We start from the raw sequence: 9,976 nt of genomic DNA, 5'->3' as shown, positions 1-9,976 counted from the left end.
AAATCTATCGATCTCAATCTTGAGTATACTCTGACTGAACATCCACAGACCTGTGAGGTAGAGAATTCCAATGATTCACAACCCTTGGAGTGAAGAAATTTTTCCTCATCTCTGTCCTAAATGGCCCACCCTTTATCTTGAGACTATGACCCCTTGTTCTAGACTCTCCAGCCAGGAGAAACAGCCTCTCAGCAAATACCCTGTCAAGCCCTCTAAGAATTTTATATGTTTCAATGAGATCATCTCTCATTCTTCTAAACTCCAGAGAATATAGGCTCAATCTCTCCTCATAGGACATCTTCTCATCCCAGGAATCAATCTCGTGAACCTTTGTTGTACTCCCTCTAAGGCAAGTATATCCTTCCTTAGGTAAGGAGACCAAAACTGTACAGAATACTCCAGGTATGGTCTCACCAGAGCTCTATATAATTGCAGCAAGACCTCCTTACCTTTATACTCCAACCCCCTTGCAATAAAGGCTAACATACCATTTGCCTTCCTAATTGCTTGCTGTACCTGCATGTTAACTTTCTGTGATTCGTATACAAGGACACCCAAATCCCCCTGACTACCAACATTTCTTAGTCTCTCACCTTTTAAAAAAATATTCTGCTTTTCTATTCTTCCTACCAAAGTGGATAATTTCACATTTCCCCACATTATGTTCCATCTGTCGCCCTTCTCACCCTCTCACTTAACCTGTCTATCTCCCTTTGCAGCCTCTTTACGTCCTTCTCACAGCTTACTTTCCCATCTAGCTTTGTATCGTCAGCAAACTTGGATACATTACACTCGATCCCCTCATCTAAGTCACTGATATATATTGTAAATAGCTGAGGCCCCAGCACTGATCCTTGCGGCACTCCACTAGTTACAGCCTGCCAACCCGAAAATGACCCGTTTATTCCTATTCTCTCTGTTTTCTGTCTGTTAACCAATCCTCAAATCTATGCTAATATATTACCCCCAATCCCATGAAACCTATTGCATCACCTACCCCAGAGTACTAACTGCAGCCCTCACCCATTTATTCCCTCATTTTCGTGAAGACAAGGTGTTTCATCTCATCTGGTCTGGGTGTAATTTTAAAAAAAATTTCCACAACACATGTGATGGGTCAGATTTGTTTGGTTTCTAATAATAAATTCTCTGTTTTTTATAGTTCCTTAATGGGATTTTGGTAACTGGACAGCTGGTGATCATTTTAATTAGTGTTCTGCTGACTGAAAACAGACTGCCTGAGTGGATACCTAAAATACACGATATTTGTCACTTCAAAGGGACAGATGAGTCACTGCTGTCTACAAGTGTTAATTGCCGAAAGTAATGATAACACTTAATATTGAATAGCCTTATCCTGCAAGAAAGTTATTGGTTAAAAACAAGTTTGAGAAACTAGTCCGATGTCTTCCAAAAGCTAGCTGTAGTTAAATGTCAAACTCACCTTTTTAATATCTGTTCAGATTTCAAAGCAAATGGTAGGTATAACCTTTTGCCCCAAATGTAAGTTATTTAATGAGTGTCTGCTTCAACAGGTTGACCAACTGAAGCTTGAGGAACACTCTGTAAATACCCGATTTCATACATATACTGATCTTGGTCCAAGTGCCCTCAAGGATTTTGATGGCATGTCTATTGTCTCAGAACAGAGACTGTAAATTTAAGTCAAGTATTGTAACCTTGGAAAAGCTTTATTTGCTCTTCCTGCTAATTTTACTTCTCAAATATGATTGCTTTATAGCCTGAGATCTATGATTTGTCCAATAATTTGTTGGTCAATCGGAGAGCTCTGGACAGTATAAGGTGTCTCGTACTGTATTCAATAAGCTTATCAGCAGTATAAGGGGACCGTTGTTTGCCCTGGGCATGCGCTCTCCCAAATTTATGCTTAAGAGCTGGGATTTTCCACTTCTGTGCTTGCCAGCCTGTGATTTTCCATTTAAAATGAATGGGTGAAAAATCATGGGCTGCAAGTGTGGAAGCTTGGCCAAGATCATGTTTCTGGCTTATAGGAAGTACTCTTTTACACTGGACACAAGAAAAAGTATCAGGAGAATGCCAAAATTGTGAGTTTTACAGACCTTTACATGTGTAATAGTTCCTCAAGCCAAGAAAAACTAGATTTGAATTTGTTCCCAATTTTCATACTGGAAGTCCTATGTGAAGAATTAATCTAATTCATAATATTTCTACCCAACTTCTTCCTTTACTATTTCACCTACTGTATAGGTAGCAAAACAATGTATCTGGATCCATCTTGCTACTATCTATAATTCACCTTCCTATTGCCCTGTTTGCTTTTCCCCAGTCCTGCCTATTCTTTGTTTCCCTGTTTGGTTGTTTTATCTTTATTTAGGTTCTGCAATTCTACAGTTAGATAGCTTGTAGCTGTTCAATATCTAGACTCACACAGTAAGGGCAGGCCAGCTGGCTGGTGCCCATGAAACCCTGCGTCCTACACGATCCAGCACCTTCAGGAGAGCAGGAGAGAAAATGGGAGAATAAATCATCATAGTTAAAAATTCAACTTAATAAACTGACTTTAAATTTAAAACATTGAACATTGCTGGGAGGGGGTAATAATTTCAATGCGAAGTATTCGTATTAATTCCTTAACCAACATTAATTCCATAACAACACAGACCACCAACATTTCAGCTCAGAACATGCCGTTCAGCCTGCACCAGCCCCAGCTGTGGCTGATGTGGGAAATGGAAATATTACACACACGCAGTAGAGGATCCGGTTCTGAGGTTGGAGTTGGAGCCGTGTAGAGGAAACTTCGCTCTGCACCTCATCCATACTGTATCTGAACTAGGAGCACTCAAAAAGACACAGATTGCAAAAAAAGTAGACGAATGCTTCCTTCTCCACCATTGCCATCCCTTTCCTTAAAGAACACAAATACTATCAACCACATTCTGTGTAAATAAGGAAAAGAAGGCTATCGCCAATTGTTAATAAGTTTTATTAATTTTTTTAGATCACCTAACTACACAGAATGTATTTGAAGCCATTTTTACATTGCAAATTTCCCACTCTTCCTGTCTGAGGAGAGTGGTTTGAATTGCACCGTACTCCCCTCTTAGTTTTCAGTCTGGTGCCAGGCATGCTGGTCTCCACTGTGTTATACAGATATCCAGTTGCTTGACCAAGTGTAAATGTTGACAGGGTAAATGGCTCCCTGCATTTACTTTACTGAAACAAACTCTTCTAACACAACAGCGCATTCATACACCCAGCTCCACTCTGCCTTTGGTTCCCTGACTGTCGGGCCATTGGGTTGTAGCTGATTGAGGGAAACCTGGGCTTCTATTGTTAGCTGCACGGCTACAATATAAAAGCATTCTTAAGGTCCAGTGCAATAGGAAGCACCTGTTCTTCCCTAATTTTGTTAGATGTTGCCCTCTTACACGTCTCTTAACGTCCTGCAGCCAGCACTATTCATTTTTGGCAGTGCGGTTCTAACAGTGTATGTAATCGGTAAAAATGATGAGGGAATGGCTCGTCACTCTCAGAACACACGAAAAAAGCAGTGCGAGGTGAGGGCCTAACTGGCTGCTGGAAGAAAATAATTGAGTGTAGTCAGATCACATGGTCATTATTTTCTGGCCTACTCAAATTTGGACTGAATGCCGTCCTACACTTTACATGTCCTGCTGAATTCGTTCATTTATAATTCCCCTGTACAATTCGCGCCTGTTCACCTCCCTTTTCCTAAGACCCAGCACAACCACTTCTAATCCAAACAAGAACAGACTGTATCAAAAACAGGGGATCATTAGTGACTTCCTGGATATTTCTGGTGATTTTTGTTCACACACTTATATTTTCAGGAATAATGATTCTCAATTTTAAAAAAATTCTTAACCTAATGTTTTTACACCAACAGTCATTCACTGACAAGCCTCTTTGCCTCCCACAGCACTGTAATCCTTCTTGCACAGAAGATGAGACTCTTACATTTCAGATGCTGACTCTTATGTTTCAGGATGGCACAGCCTTTTTATTCAGCTGCCACCAAGTGAATATCTTTCATTTAAAAGAGAAAATGAAATTATATATGCATTTATATAGTGCCTTTCATGACCTCAGGATGTCCCAAAGCGCTTTACAGCCAATGAAGCACTTTTTGAAGTGTAGTCACTGCTGTAATGTAAGAAATGCAGCAGTCAATTTGTGCACAACAAGCTCCCACAAACGGCAATGTGATAATGACAAGATAATCTGTTTGTGATTTTGGTTGAAGGATAAATATTGGCCAGAACACCGGGGAGAACTCCTCTGCTCTTCGAAATAGTGCCATGAGATCTTTTACATCCACCTGAGAGGGCAAATGGGGTCTCGGTTTAATGTCTCATCCAAAAGATGTCACTTCTGACAATGCAGCACTCCCTCAGTACTGCACTGGAGTGTCAGCCTAGATTTTGTGCTCAAGTCCCTGGAGTGGGCCTTGAACACAGAGATGTAGGTGCTACCACTCAGCCACGGCTGACAGCTGAATTAAAAAACACTTAAAATATCTAAAAGTTTTCCTCATATCTGACTGTTGAGAAGATTCAATATTTCAAAGTTTAAACTATAACGATAATATTGCTAAAAACTAGTCCCATAATTTAGGGCTGTCTAATAGCTCTGCTGGTGCAGGATTGGGCTCCCAACCTATTAGCTTGTGAGTTCAGATTCTAGCTTTTGACACTTAGGTTCTCCCTCACTGGGAAATAACCTTTAGTCTTAAGCAAGTTCATTGGTAGAACACAAAGTAGCATCTCAATCAATCTCTGAGCAAGGAGAGACTTGTCAAAGATCAGTGTGCTGTTCCAACAGAAGCTATGGCATCTGGCTACATACTCACTGAGTGTTAACTTCTGATAGTGCAAAAATCAAGTTTCAATGGTAACTTGCAACAACTACAGATTACCTACATATATTACTTTTGGCTCCAAATGCTGAATCACAATACTTTTCAAAATACTGGAAATGTGCAAAAAAGTGTCAAAAATTAAAATTTCCTAGGAGCATACCCCCAACCCCTCTAGAAAACATATTTTGTAACATCAGAACTCACTTCCCCTTTCAAAAATTTCTAAATCCACTTTTGTTAAAATTGCATTTTTGTTTCCAATAATACAACTGATGGAATATAGCTGTAGGTTAAGTTAGGACAAGTTCATGTCCCACTGCACTCCTACTGTAACTATTACTTACTGTATGTCACGCATGAGGTTGTTGGGTTTCAGTTTTCACTGAAAAACAAACACTAATAAAAACCCTGAAATCCATTGTCATAAAGAGGAATTTAACTTACACAGACACTTTAAAGCAGTGGCCTTTGTCATATGCCTTTAATCAGGGCTATTTTCGGTTGTACATTGTTTTTTGTGTTATCAGCTTTTTAAAGCTGTTCGTCAGCTTTTCTGAGTTCAGTGGGTTGGCGTGTGAGGAAAACTAATCACCACTAAGATACCAAGAAATACTGAAGACTAAAATTAAAAGGTTCCATAGAGTGATTTGGCTTTGTGCTTAGCCAGATGTAGGGATTTGCCTCATTGACGTATCTAGTCAAATGGCCACTTCCACATCACATTTTAGTGCCCCTTCTGTTGCGACCTTGCCTGCCTTGTAGCTCCTTTATATTTGTTTTCATAATTATTTTTCTCATTTCAAAAAATATATATATATATTATCATGAATGTATAAATTCCTGTTTAATGTATGCAATTACTACTTTTTGGTCCTCACTTGCATTACAAACTTTAACCTGTAGATTTGCACGGTTACACTAAATGATGTCTTAAACACTTGCTTTCTCTCCTCTCTGTCCCCTGCAGGGATATTTAATGCATTTAAACACATTTTACAGTCTATGAAATGGAGACACATCCTCATTTCCTTATGACCGTAAAGTGGTAGGACATCTGTTTCTTTTGTCTGTCAAGGTCAATAATAAATGTTCTCAGAATGAAGCTTATCCGTGGATCTAATTCTTTGGTTCTCTAGGTGTAAATTCAGCATTTTTTATTGTCAGACGCTTTGGCTGCACTTCATCAGTGTCTGATTTGGTTTGTTTGCCCAGCTGGGGATGGTAAAATGACTTCACACATTACAAGAGCTGTTAACCCCTTAGTTACCAAAACTAATCCTAATTTTGTATCTTTATTTTGAAAGCTTGTCTCTGGCATTACAACTGTAATTCACTTCAAAAGGTTTTTTCAGTGGCTATTCCCTGGGATTATTCAATGTTTTATGTAGATCATAATTGCCGAGTGTAGTCCTAGATCTCACAAGGCAGAATACTTGCATTGCAGACTGCTGACATGTTCTCAAATCATAGTGTTTAATTTTCATGTCAAACCAATCAATCCAGATACATCTATCTATCTTTGTATCTAAACTAAAAATAGCACTGTTCCATGTGGCCTGTCACACTTGTGTCACATTTTGGTGTCATACTCATTCAAATATCTGTGTGACATTTGATTCATTCAAAATTTCATATTCATGAAACAGTGAGGAAGTAGAACTCTCTAATTATGAACACTGAGGAAAATCAGACAAAAAGACAAAAACAAAACCAATTTTCACCATTGACATGTGTTTCATTTATCGGCAACTCAATCCTGATTCTAATTTTAAACAGTTCTGGTGAACTGAGTGCAATACTGCCAGCAGTAAACAGCTGGAAACCTCCTCCTTTGTTCAGCAGGCTGAAAGAGACACATTTAAAATGTTAAATGAAACTGCCAGTCGGAGGAAAAACTGACTGGAATTGTGAGAAAACTATCTCCTGTGGTTTCCTGAGATTTTTGCCATTTCTGCCGCAGGGGTACTGCGATTTTTGACATTTTTTACTGCATCAAATCACTCGCTCGAATTACGGTTGATCTCCAGTGGAATTGCTCATGGGCAAAAAAATAGAAAAATGTTTCTCTCCTTGTACACCACTCTCATTCTTTCTCTTTTTGTATGTCTTCCACTCTCTAGCTTTTCGCCTCTATATGTCTTTCACACATTTTGTGTATCCTAACTCTTTCTTTCCTCTCAATCAACCAACTTTCTATCCATGCTGCCATATTGTCTATTGTACCATACACCTGAATTTTTCTAACAAGCCTCTTGTGAGACAATTTATCAAATGCTTTCTGAAAATTATCTCTAACTCAGTCTCTTTTATATAAGTCTTGTTTTGATTCTGTTCTCCCTTTTTGACTCTCTTCATTTTTCTCCTTATCTGTCTCAGCATGTAAGTCTTTCTTTTCCTTTTCATTTTGCCTGGTACTCTGTTTGCCTCTTGTACACTTCCTAATTTTCTCTTTCTATCTCTCCATCGTGAATAGTTTCTATCTTGCCTTCACATAATGTCTATGTTCCTCATGCACTGTCTCTCACTCCCTCATAAACCGTTTCTCTCTTTCACATAGTGACTCTGTCTCCCTGCCCAGCATTTCTTTCCCTCTCTCACATTCTCTCTCCGTCACACACTGTCTTTCTCATTTCCTCATGACCTATCTCCCTCTCCCCCAATGCATTATCTCTCTCTCCCTAGTGCATTCTCTTTCTCATTCTCTCTTTCTATCAAACACACTGGGCCCGATGTTAGCAGGGCTGTGGGTTCTCGGCGGGGGGGCTATCGGGCACGTGGGTAACGCGCCCGGTGAAATGAGTGCGTCCCCCGCGCGATCACAGGATAATTAAAGTCATTTACCTGTGGTTACGGGTTTTCCGCCGCTCAGCTGCGCGCCGGCGGCCTGCGCATGCGCAGTGACGTCTGAGTGATGGTGGAGCTCTATTTAAAGGGGCAGTCCACCAATGCTCCTCCTGCTGCAAACAAGAAGTAGCACCCCAGGGGTAAGGCTGCCCCACGATTTTCTGACGACTCACTCCAGCTGCTGCTGGACGGGGTAAGGAGGAGGAGGGAGACGTTGTTCCCCAGCGATGGAAGGAAGTGCCCTGCCTCCGCCACCAGGAAGGCATGGGCGGAGGTGGCCGCGGAGGTTAGCAGCAGGGGCAACGCCACAAGAACATGGATCCAGTGACGCAAGAGATTCAATGATCTCACTAGGTCCGGCAAAGTGAGTACACTAACGCATTCTCCCACACTCATAGAGTCATAGAGTTATAGAGCACGGATAGAGGCCCTTCGGCCCATCGTGTCCGCGCCGGCCATCAAGCCCTGTCTAATCTAATCCCATATTCCAGCATTTGGTCCGTAGCCTTGTATGCTATGGCATTTCAAGTGCTCATCCAAATGCTTCTTGAATGTTGTGAGGGTTCCTGCCTCCACAACCCTTTCAGGCAGTGAGTTCCAGACTCCAACCACCCTCTGGGTGAAAAAGTTCTTTCTCAAATCCCCTCTAAACCTCCCGCCTTTTACCTTGAATCTATGCCCCCTTGTTATAGAACCCTCAACGAAGGGAAAAAGCTCCTTAGTATCCATCCTATCTGTGCCCCTCATAATTTTGTACACCTCAATCATGTCCCCCCTCAGCCTCCTCTGCTCCAAGGAAAACAAACCCAATCTTCCCAGTCTCTCTTCATAGCTGAAGCGCTCCAGCCCTGGTAACATCCTGGTGAATCTCCTCTGCACCCTCTCCAAAGCGATCACATCCTTCCTGTAGTGTAGCGACCAGAACTGCACACAGTACTCCAGCTGTGGCCTAACCAGTGTTTTATACAGCTCCATCATAACCTCCTTGCTCTTATATTCTATGCCTCGGCTAATAAAGGCAAGTATCCCATATGCCTTCTTTACCACCTTATCTACCTGTTCCGCCGCCTTCAGGGATCTGTGAACTTGCACACCAAGATCCCTCTGACCCTCTGTCTTGCCTAGGGTCCTCCCATTCATTGTGTATTCCCTTGCCTTGTTAGTCCCTCCAAAGTGCATCACCTCGCACTTTTCCGGGTTAAATTCCATTTGCCACTGTTCCGCCCATCTGACCATCCCATCTATATCGTCCTGCAGACTGAGGCTATTCTGCTCGCTATTTACCACCCTACCAATTTTTGTATCATCAGCGAACTTACTGATCATACCTTTTACATTCATATCCAAGTCGTTAATGTAGACCACAAACAGCAAGGGACCCAGCACCGATCCCTGTGGTACCCCACTGGCCACAGGCTTCCAGTCACAAAAACAACCTTCGACCATCACCCTCTGCCTTCTGCCACTAAGCCAGTTTTGTATCCAAAGTGCCAAGGCACCCTGGATTCCATGGGCTCGTACCTTCTTGACCAGTCTCCTGTGCGGGACTTTATCGAAGGCCTTACTGAAATCCATGTATACCACATCCACTGCGTTACCCTCATCCACACGCCTAGTCACCCCCTCAAAAAATTCAATCAAATTAGTCAGGCATGATCTTCCCTTGACAAAGCCATGTTGACTATCCCTGATTAATCCTTGCTTCTCCAAGTGGAGACTAATTTTGTCCTTCAGAATTTTTTCCAGTAATTTTCCTACCACTGATGTTAGGCTCACTGGCCTATAGTTCCCCAGTTTTTCCCTACTCCCCTTCTTGAATAATGGTACTACATTAGTGGTTCTCCAGTCCTCTGGCACATCCCCTGTGGCCAGAGAGGTTCTGAATATATGTGTTAGAGCCCCCGCAATCTCCTCCTTTGCCTCACACAGTAGCCTGGGATACATTTCGTCCGGGCCTGGGGATTTATCCATTTTTAGGCCTGCTAAAACCGCTAATACCTCCTCCCGCTCGATGTTAATATGTTCGAGTATATCACAGTCCCCCTGCCGTATTTCTATGTCTACATCGTCCTTCTCCACAGTGAAAACAGATGCAAAAAATTCATTTAGAACCCCTCCTACATCTGCCGGCTCCACACACAGATTGCCATTTTTGTCCCTAATGGGCCCTATTTTTTCCCTCGTTATCCTCTTACCCTTAATATACTTATAAAACATCTTAGGATTTTCCTTTATTTTGCTCGCCAGTGTTATTTCATGGCCCCTCCT

Source organism: Heptranchias perlo, chromosome 18 (assembly GCF_035084215.1).
Source record: "Heptranchias perlo isolate sHepPer1 chromosome 18, sHepPer1.hap1, whole genome shotgun sequence".
Classification (NCBI taxonomy): Eukaryota; Metazoa; Chordata; class Chondrichthyes; order Hexanchiformes; family Hexanchidae; genus Heptranchias; species Heptranchias perlo.
This window is presented reverse-complemented; position numbering follows the sequence as displayed.